Here is a 10,078-nt window from a genome sequence, read left to right as displayed (position 1 = left end):
GTGAGCAAGTACCTGTTTGCTGGACTGGCAGGCGCCAGAGCAGTCAGCAGGAGAGCGGACGAGACCTGGAATCTGGGTGTGGGTCTGGAGCTTTAAGTTGCAGGAGCGTCTGCCCACGCTCACAACTAAGAGGGAGGGGTGTGGTTAGAACAGCCTACTTCTTCCTTGTTGGACAACAGTCCTGGGTGTGGCAGCACAAGGGAGTGATATGTCCAGACTGCAAACAGATGCATAACAGCGAGGAAAAGGGAGAAACTAGAGACGTCTGGAGTGACAGAACCAAACCAGAAGTCCCTGTACGCTGGGCAGGGTGCAGAGAGCCCTCTCTTAAAAGAAGTCTTGGAACAGGCTAGGAAAGGAAAATGGGGATAGAGGACAAGAATGGAAGCCAGAGACGGAGAGGAAGAAATGTGTCTCGTGTCTTTCAGCAGCTGTGCCTTTGCTGTGTCCCTTTGAGTGAGTTTCGTTAACTCCCCTGCATGTGTTTCTATGCTTAAAGTGTCAGTGTACGGGCCAGAGAGGTAGCGGCTCTGTGGGTGAAGGGGCTACTGCCAAGCTGATGACTTCAATCCCCAGGTTCCACACAGGGCAAGAATAGAACCAACACAAGCTGCCATTTGACCTCCACACTCATGCTATGACCTGTGTGTGTGTGTGTGTGTGTGTGTGTGTGTGTACCCCTCCACTAGATGTTAAAAAGAAAATACACAAAATAAATTCAGCGGGTGGCAATTGCCTGTGGTCTCTGCTGTCTACAAGGCAACTGGATCATTTGAGCCCAAGACTTGAAGGCCAACCTTGGCAATAATAACAAAACATAATCTCAAAAAACTTAATAAATAGGGCCATGGAGCTAGTTCAGCAGGTAATGACCCCTATTGAGTTCAGTCCCTGGAACCTACATGAAGGTAGGAGAGAGCAGTTCCACAGAGTTTTCTTTTGACCTTTATACATGCACAGTGGTATGTGTCCCCCAACGCTACTAAATTTAAAAAATGAGATTAAGTAATTTAAAGACCAAGTTTGACAATGTGCTAACTCACCTTAACCTGGTCTTCTTAACAAGTTCCAGGGTAGCCAAGATCACACGGTGAGACCCTGTCTCAAAACAACAAAAAACCTAAACAGGTTTAGGAGTTGATAAAGGGGCCTGCTTGCCAAGTCTGACGGCTTTGCCTGGTCCCAGGATCCTCAGGTGGAAAGATATAACTGACTCCTGAAAGCCGTGCTCTGCCACTGTGTGCTCAGCAGCATGCTGCACGCTGTGCCCATGGATGTAACAAAATCCTATTTAAATCAGCAACACACTGCACACTGTGCCCATGGGTACAAAGAAATACTATTATTTTTTAGTTGGGGCTAGAGATGCCTCAATAGTTAAGTATTTGTTGCTTTTGAAGATGACCTGAGTTTGGTTCCCAGCACCCATACAGCCGTTCACAACCAGCTTAACTTCAGTTCCAGAGACTATGACCCCCTTCTGGTCTCCATGGGCACGAGGCTTGTATGTGGGGCACACATACATGCAGACAAATACTCATGCATATAAAATAAAAACAAATCCTTGTAAAAGTTAAATTAGATGAACATGTCCCATTGTTCTGGTGTAAGGAGCTAGTGTGGGTTGGTGCCTCGTACGCCTTTGCGTGGTGACAGTCAAAGGGGCGTCTGGAGCGTTTGTAATCCAAGGGGGTAGGACAATGAGCAGCTACTGTCACCATGCCCAGGGAACACTGCCAACTAAAATTCAGAATTCACTGCAGTACCATGTGACTTTTATGCTAAGAAGGGGATGGAGAGGAAAAGGAGGAAGTCATAGCTTCCTGTGTGCCCCTCTGTGCACAGTGGAACTGTGAGGCCATAGGTGGATGACCAGGCCATCTGCTTTTCTGCTCTTTATCACTAAGCAGTCCTGCCAACCTGCACTGCCACCACTGCCACCTCATCTTTCAGGGGAGTCAGAGCTCAGTCATCACCACATTCCTCCATGCCGCAAGCCCCATGGTGGAGTTCTGGACCCTGAGACCAGCTCTTACCACACTCATTCTGTCTCCCCATGAGCTCGGTCCCCAGGAGGTCTTCTGCTTCCCCTGCCCACACTGCAGGGGCTGTGAGGGAGAGAGCACGGAATGGGGAGCTAAGAGTGAGGCCGGTTTTCAGGGTTCTGAGAACTCTGTGCTCCTTTCCGCCGGCTCAGATAGTATCTGATACTCAGTTCTCTTGGTGTTCCAGAGGAGCGGGGTGGGGGCGCTTTCAGAGAGGCTCGAACCCATATGAGAACCCCAGAGGTGAGAGAGATGTTCTTTGGGAACCGGGGTGTTTGAGGTTTTGCATAAGAGGAAGGTGAGACAAGGCTGGTAGAAAGGTAGTGCTTAGCCCCAAGCCTGGTGAGGCCAGGGCTCCCCTGCCAGCAGCAGAGACTGATGCCTTGGCCTGATTACTCATTTCTTGAGGCCATGTTTTTTGGTCAGAATTAAATTCCCAGTATAGCAGTTCCGGTAACCTAGCTGATGGTGTAACAGCTCAACAAAGTGCTCCCTTGCTTGCTAGAGTCCTCCAATAACATCACTTGCACACAGATGAAAAACCAAAACCACGGTGCTTAGATTGGGGAGGGCGTTTACTGAGGAGATATCATGCAAGTGTGATTATCTCTGTTCAAATTCCTGGAGCCTATGCAAAGTCAGACTCAGGAAGAGCTCCTGTAATCAATCCCAGTGCTTCCCAGGCAAGATGGGAGGCCACATTAGTCACTTTTCTGTGGGTGCAATGAGATGTCCCCTTTTTAGGGAAGTTTCTTTTGGTTCATGGTTCCAGAGGGTTAGCGTCCATCATGGTGGGGAAGCTTGGCAGCAGGCGTAGTAACAGGGATGTGAGACTGAGAGATCAGGTAGGGAGGCAAGACTATACACATGCTAAGGCTGTCCCCCAGTGACATTTTTCTAGCAAGACTATACCCACGCTAAGGCTGTCCCCCAGTGACGTTCTTCTGGCATGGCTCAACATCCCAAAGGTTCCACAACCTCCCCAAACAGTGTCACTAACTGAGGACCCAGTGTTTACATATATGAGCCTATAGACATTCTCCTTCAAGTCACTACAGAGTGGTCCTGGGAAATTCAGGGGGCAGCTGTGAGTGTTGCCAAAAAGACCATCTCAGGGTAGAAAGTTAAGACCAAAAGCCGGCATTCCCCTATGAATTCTACATAAATGCCATGGTAAGTAGAAGTGCACATACACATACAAAAAAAAGATGTAAACATCATTTCGATATATTGAATTTATTTTCTCTTGACTAGAAAGAAGATTGATGGGTGTGGCTGTAGAGATGGCTCAACAAGGGTGCTTGCTGGCCAGGTGGTGGTGGCACTTACCTTCAATCACAGCATTCCAAAGGCAGAGGCAGACAGATCTTTGTGAGTTTGAAGCTAGCTTGGTTTACAGAGTGAATTCTAGGACAGTCAGGGCTGTTACACAGAGAAATTGTATTTCAAAACTCAAAAAAGAAAAACAAACAAACAAAGAGTGACGGAAGAACCACCAGACAGACAGAGAGACACTGATAACTTCTCATGAAATGGGTTCTTCATTTACACTCGCTGGGGAATGAGAAACCAGGGTCAAAAAAATGCTTTTGTTAGCCCTGTCTTCGTATCGCCTCATGGCACAATAACTACAGCCTAACTCTCTTGGTTACAGCTGGAGAACTGGTGCCAGCAGGACCATGGTCCCAGCCTTCTAGGAAAAGGACTAACACTCGCCCAACTGAATAGCCACCCTCTTCTTTCAATCATGCCTCTCCTGTTGTCCTTCAAAGCAAGAGGAGCTGTGGAATTCCTAGTGTTCTGCCAAGAACATTGGAAGGACTGAGCAAGCTTCTTCAAAGAACTAGGGGAAGGAAACTACACCTGCGTTTGTCATTGAAGGCAGAGACCAGACCCTTGAGGAACAATCGACGGTGGGCATAGGAACCCTAGTGTCCAGTTCCATAACCTCACACCACCCACGTCTTAGGGTGTCTGTTGCTCTGATGTCTACTGTGTTACTGTGACTATTAGTAACACGGGAAGGAAAGGGTTTAATTTTGCCTACACTTACACATCACAGTCTATCACTGAAAGGAGTCAGGGCAGACCCAGAGGCTGTAGAGAACACGGCTTGTTGAGGCTCATCATCATCACGTGACTTGCTCGGCCTGCTTTCTGCTTTCTTTTCTCTCTTTCTTCTTCTTCTTTTCTTCTTCTTCTTCTTTTCTTCTCTCTCTCTCTCTCTCTCTCTCTCTCTCTCTCTCTCTCTCTTGTGGTGGGTGTGTGTTTGAGACAAGTTTTTCTGTGTAGCTTTGGTTGTCCTGAAACTTGCTCTGTAGACCAGGCTGGCCTCGAACTCAGACATCCTCCTGCCTCTGCCTCCTGAGTGCTGAAATTAAGGTATGTGCCACTGCTACCTGATTCAACCTACTTTTTCTTTTTCTTTTTTTCTGAGCACAGGGATTTTCTGTAGCTTTTGAGCCTGTCTTCAACTAGTTCTTGTAGACCAGGCTGCCCTAGAGCTCACAGAGATCTACCAGCTTCTGCTTCTGCTTCCCAAGTGCTGGGATTATAGCCGGGTGCCGCTGCCACCTGGCTTGGCCCGTTTTCTTATAGCACCTAAGACCACCTGCCCAGAGAAGGCATCACCCACAGTGGGCTGGGCCCTCCCACATCAACCATCAAATCAAGAAAACACTCTTTCAAAAAAGAGAGAAAGACATAAAAGAAATCCCCTTACACAGTTGCCTACATGCCAATACTATGAAGACATTGTCTTAAGATTACTTCTTCCCAGGTGACCCTAGCCTATGTCAAGCTGACATGAAAAGTAACTAGCAGTGCCTGGCGGTGGTGGCACACACCTTTAATCTCAGCACTTGGGAAACTGAAATCTCTGTGAGTTCGAGGTCAGCCTGGTCTACAGAGTGAGGACAGCCAGGACTATTTCACAGAGTAACACTGTCTCAAGAAAAAAAAAAGTAACCAGTAAGGTAAAGTCACTATCTTTATTGTCAAGATTTGCTAGAAAAAGTCTTCCCTGTTATGTTCAAGGTATGACAGCTCCAATGCCAGGAGATGTGTGTTGTTCTCTCTCTCTCTCCCTCTCTTCTGCTTCCTAAATTTTGGAATGCTTCCAGATTTATAGAAAAATTGTAAAGGCGTTTTCAATACTGTTATCCCTAAAGCTGCAAAGCTGAGAGGCTGGGGAGATGGCTCCTACAGAGGACCTGGGTTCGAGTCCCAGCACCCACATCAGGTGACTCACAACTGCCTGTGTACTAGCTGGTTTTGTATGTCAACTTGACATGAGCTAGATTCGCCAGAGAGGATGAGATCCAGCTGTAAGCTCTTTTCTCATTTAGAGATCATTGAGGAAGGACCCAGTTCACAGTGCCATCTGTGGCCTGGTGGTCCTTGGTTCTATAAGGTCACTGAGTGGACCAGGGGAAACAAGCCAGTAGGCAGTTCCTCACCATGGCCTCTGCATCAGCTCCTGTCTCCAGGAGCCTGCCCTGTTTTGAGTCCCTGTCCTGACTTCCTTCAGCGATAAATAGCAAGGCTGAACTGTAAGCCTAATAACCCCTTTCTTCCCCAGCTTTGGTCTTGGTGTTTCATTGCAGCGATAGAAACCCTAACTAAGGGGCTGGAGAGATGGCTCAGCGGTTAAGAGCACTGCCTGCTCTTCTAAAGGTCCTGAGTTCAATTCCCAGCAACCACATGGTGGCTCACAACCATCTACAATGAGATCTGGTGCCCTCTTCTGGCCTGCAGGCAGACATGGAGGCAGAACACTGTATACATAATAAATAAATAAAATCTTAAAAAAAAAAAAAGAAACCCTAACTAAGACACTGTATCTTCAGTTCCAGGAGATCTGTTGCCTTCTGGCATCTCAAAGCACTTGCATGCATGTAGTATACAAAAACTCACTCAGGCTTCAGGCTGCATACATACACAATAAACAACAAAAGTCTCACTGTAAAGAAGGGCTGAGTGTGGTGGAAACTGGAGATCGGGAAACTGAAACAAGGGCAAAATAGATAGATAGATAGATATCTAGATAGATAGATAGATAGATTTAAAATAATTGAGCCAGGTATTATGGGACATCCTTTTTTTTAATGTTCGTTTTCCTGATAGAAGGCCACCAGGTTGATCCAGAACTTACAGAGTTTCATGTAATAGTTTACCAAGGAGAAGAAAGACAAGGGAACATGGGCAAGAAGTACACAGGAGCACAACAAGCCTTAACTTGTTAAGAAGCAGCATATCCAGCTCATGGAGGTAGAAATGTCTGTTACGAAGATCATGTCCATCTGTCCTTACTGTAGCAAGGGTTAGTGTGGGCTTAGCCAGAGAATGTGTTTCTTTCTCAGAGGAGGCTGCTGGCAACAGTAGTGCCCACACCTAATCCCAGCGTTTAGGAGGGAGCGCCAGGAGGATCAGGAGTTTGAGAGATGCTTGGTTACGTAAGATCTGGTTACAAAGCAGCAATAGCAGCAGCAACAAGAAAGCACCGAATTGCTAGAAGCTGGACAAAGTGGTCCACTCCCAGAATCTTAGCACTTGGAGGGTCACAGATGAAAGCAAATTTAATGAATTATGAAGTTGGGATATTCAGCTGCTGGTGAGACTTTCTGGGTGTAGCTTCTGACATTCCTAGGAGACACATTCACAGCAAAGTCCCCTGATTTCCCTCTCTTCGGCAATGATCTCTGAGCCTGAGGTGCAGGAACATTCTGTAATTGTATGTATAGCGCTGGCTGTCTTGGAAGTTGCTTTGTAGACCAGGCTGGCCTCAAACTCAGAGATCCTTCTGCCTCTGCCTCCTCAGTACTGGGATTCAAGGCATACGCCACTGTAGTTGGCTGACTCTCTTGCAAAGAAATATTTCTTTGATATAGGGTGAGGACAACACTTAACTCTGGGTAAAATGATAGATGTTTAATTGTTATGAATTATGTTTTTTAAAAAGATTTATTTATGATGGCTAGAGAGAGGAGAATGAAGGCGCAAATATGAACCCTTTAATCAAGGTGAAGCTGATCAACAAACTGAGTGAGTGAGAGGTTCATCTCGGGGTGGCAGAAAAGGTGTCTTGGCACTCGGAATGCAAGGACAGCACCTGGATCTTTCTTGGAGGGGTTCCTTATGAACTTGCAGAAAGAGACGTCATTTGTGTATTCTCACAATATGGGGAGATTGTCAACATTAATCTTGTAAGAGACAAGAAGCCTGGGAAATCCAAAGGATTCTGTTTCCTGTGCTATGAAGATCAGAGGAGCACAGTTCTGGCTGTTGACAATTTGAATGGAATTAAGATCAAAGGAAGAACTATCCGTGTGGACCCTGTGTCAAACTCCCAGGCTCCTCAGGAATCAGAAGATGTGGATGATGTGACCAGAGAGCCAGGAAAAGGGTTGTGGGGCTAATACACCTCCATCAAGTTCTCCTGAGGTCTCTGAAGATGAAGCTGTCAAACCCACAAAAAAGACAAAAAGGAGGAAAGAAAGAAAGAAAGGAAGAAAGAAAGAAAGTCACACGGTGGTGGCGCACGCCTTTAATCTCAGCACTCGGGAGGCAGAGGCAGGCCGATCTCTGTGAGTTTGAGGCCAGCCTGGTCTACAAGAGCCAGTTCCAGGACAGGCTCCAAAGCTACAGAGAAACCCTGTCTCGAAAAACAAAAAAACAAAAAGAAAGAAAAGAGAAGACTGGACGCAAGGAACTAGCAGAACCGCCATCCCACTCTTAGTCCTCCAGCAGCAAGACAGCAAAGGAAAGGATGACCATGGCCCAAAGAAGCACAGCAGCAGGAACTCAGAGAAAGCCCAGATGTCTGACTCCAGAGAGGGGAAGAAGAACCAACCAGGCTCCCCTGATGTCAGGAGTTCCTTCCATGGTAGAGCAGAGGATCCCAAGTGGGAGCCAAAGAAAGAGAAGCCCAAGCATGAGCATAAGTCCTCAGCAGGAGGGAGGGAGAAGAAAAGAGCGAGTTAAGGTAGAGGAGGAGCTCAGATGCGTATTCCAGCAGGCCTGGCACGCGTTCTGAAGGGCGGAGTCATAGAAGCAGAAGTAGGAGTCCGGATAAGTCCCATAGGCATAAAAAGCATAGGCACTCCCGGGAGCGGGAGCCCTTCCATGCCACTGACCGTAGGCATTACTGAAGCCTGTGCCAACTGGCCAGTTCTTTGAAAATGAATTTTGTTGCATGAATATCAAATTCTCTGTTGTTGATATTTCTCTATATAAAGTTTTAGGGACTGAATTCTTTCAATCCCTTACATGGTAGACTTGTTCAGAAGGCTTTAGTTTCAACAGCCAGATATCTTGGATTTGAAAAACTACACCAACACCATCCACTGTCCCTGGAAAATAGTTGGCACTGACCAGAGTATGTGGCTAAAATTTGGTTTATAGACTTGGCCTTTAAACCCATAGACCTCTGATTCGCGACTGCTAGCAAAGGCAAACAAGGCGATGCTGAGTTCTAGCCTTCATGTTATATATTTAGAGCCCAGCACTGTAGGCCCTTACCAGATGGCAGGCACAATTGCAGAGAGCTGCAGCTTCTGAGATCTGGACAGTTTAATGTGGATGTGATAGAATAAGACCAGCCAGTTCCCTCCCCCACTACATCTCTTTTCTGTTTGCAGGGATGGAGCCCAGGGTTTGTACACGCTAGAGAAGTGCTCTTTGGGTGTCAGCTATATCCCAGTTCTCTTTAGTTTGTTTTTGGTTTATGATTGTTACATTATCTCTTTATGCATTTTTTCTTTGTAACTTATTTATTTGCATTGAGATGAAATACATATGAAATATAATTAACTATTTTAAGCAAAAAAGAAAGATTTATTTATTACATGTCCAGTGTTTTGTCTGCATGTATGCCTGAGCTTGTCACATTAGCTCCTTAAATTAACCCGCTTTTATTAATCTACGTTCTTCCATATGGCTTGGTTACCTCTACTCTGTACTGCCCAGCCTGCTTCTTCCATGTCAGGCTAGCCACTTCACCTTTTGTTTTCCCAGAGTTCTCTGCAAGGAAGTACTACCGTCTATACCTCCTGCCTAGCCATCGGCTTTTCAGCTTTTTATTACACTAATCACAGCCAGCCATCTTCATGCAGTATACAAATATCCAACAATATTCATGTCCTTTCCCCTGGCAGCAGCAGGACCTGATGAAAAGAAAGAGTATGGAGGTGGCAATGGTGGTGCACGCTTTTAATCCCAGCATTCAGGAGGCAGAGGCAGGTGGATTCATCTCTGTGATTTCAAGGCCAGCCTGGTCTACAGAGCAAGTTCCAGGACAGTCAGGGCTATGCAGAGAAACCTTGTCTCAAAAAAACAAAGCAAGCCAGAAAAAAGAGAAAAAGTGACTGTAGAATCGACCGTGCTGATTTCAGTCAAACATGTGATGCGACTACCCAAGCCTGATGCTAATTTCCTCAGGACTCTTTATTTATGTCTTGTGATGTTGGCAAGTGAACTTTGGGGCTAACAGCTTCACATGAGCTTATCCTGCAATTCTTTCCCATTTCACTGCCAATGACTGTCCGGAGTCCAGGGCCTAAAATATTAAGGGAGCATCTCAGGCTACTCAGAGCTGTGCTCTCATCCTTGCAACAAACGAATGTTTTACTTATTATATGCCATAAAAAAAAATTATTATTTAGCTTTCACTATTATTAGTTGAAAGGTCTGAAGACAAGAATAAAAATATAGAAATAGAAATATAGACACTAAAGATTAGAAGGTAGAAGTTTAGGATGTAGGAAGAAGGACACATAAAGCTGTAAACCTAAGTAAACTATCAACAACTTTCTCAGCAGAGCACAGATCAATCTTCACAGGGATTACTTTCTCGGATGCCTGGGAAATCTCCATCAAGTTAGCTATTTACAACTGACTTTTTTATTACAAGGCCAGAGCATCTCCCTGTAAACTGAGGGTAGTGTCTTGACTGTCCTTAACAAACAGTAGGTGTGAACTGAGTTTAACCCTTAGGAGACAGAGATATGTGACCTCTGAGTCAGACACTGTATCTG

General features: G+C 45.9%; 1 pseudogene; it reads left to right on the top strand.

The window, feature by feature from the left end:
- Positions 1-5,363: 5,363 nt before the first annotated feature.
- Positions 5,364-8,877, top strand: LOC146891344 (RNA-binding motif protein, X-linked 2-like; annotated as a pseudogene).
- Positions 8,878-10,078: the final 1,201 nt, after the last annotated feature.

This window comes from Myodes glareolus, chromosome 17 (assembly GCF_982192425.1).
Source record: "Myodes glareolus chromosome 17, mMyoGla1.1, whole genome shotgun sequence".
NCBI classification, from domain to species: domain Eukaryota; kingdom Metazoa; phylum Chordata; class Mammalia; order Rodentia; family Cricetidae; genus Myodes; species Myodes glareolus.
This window is presented reverse-complemented; position numbering and strand designations above follow the sequence as displayed.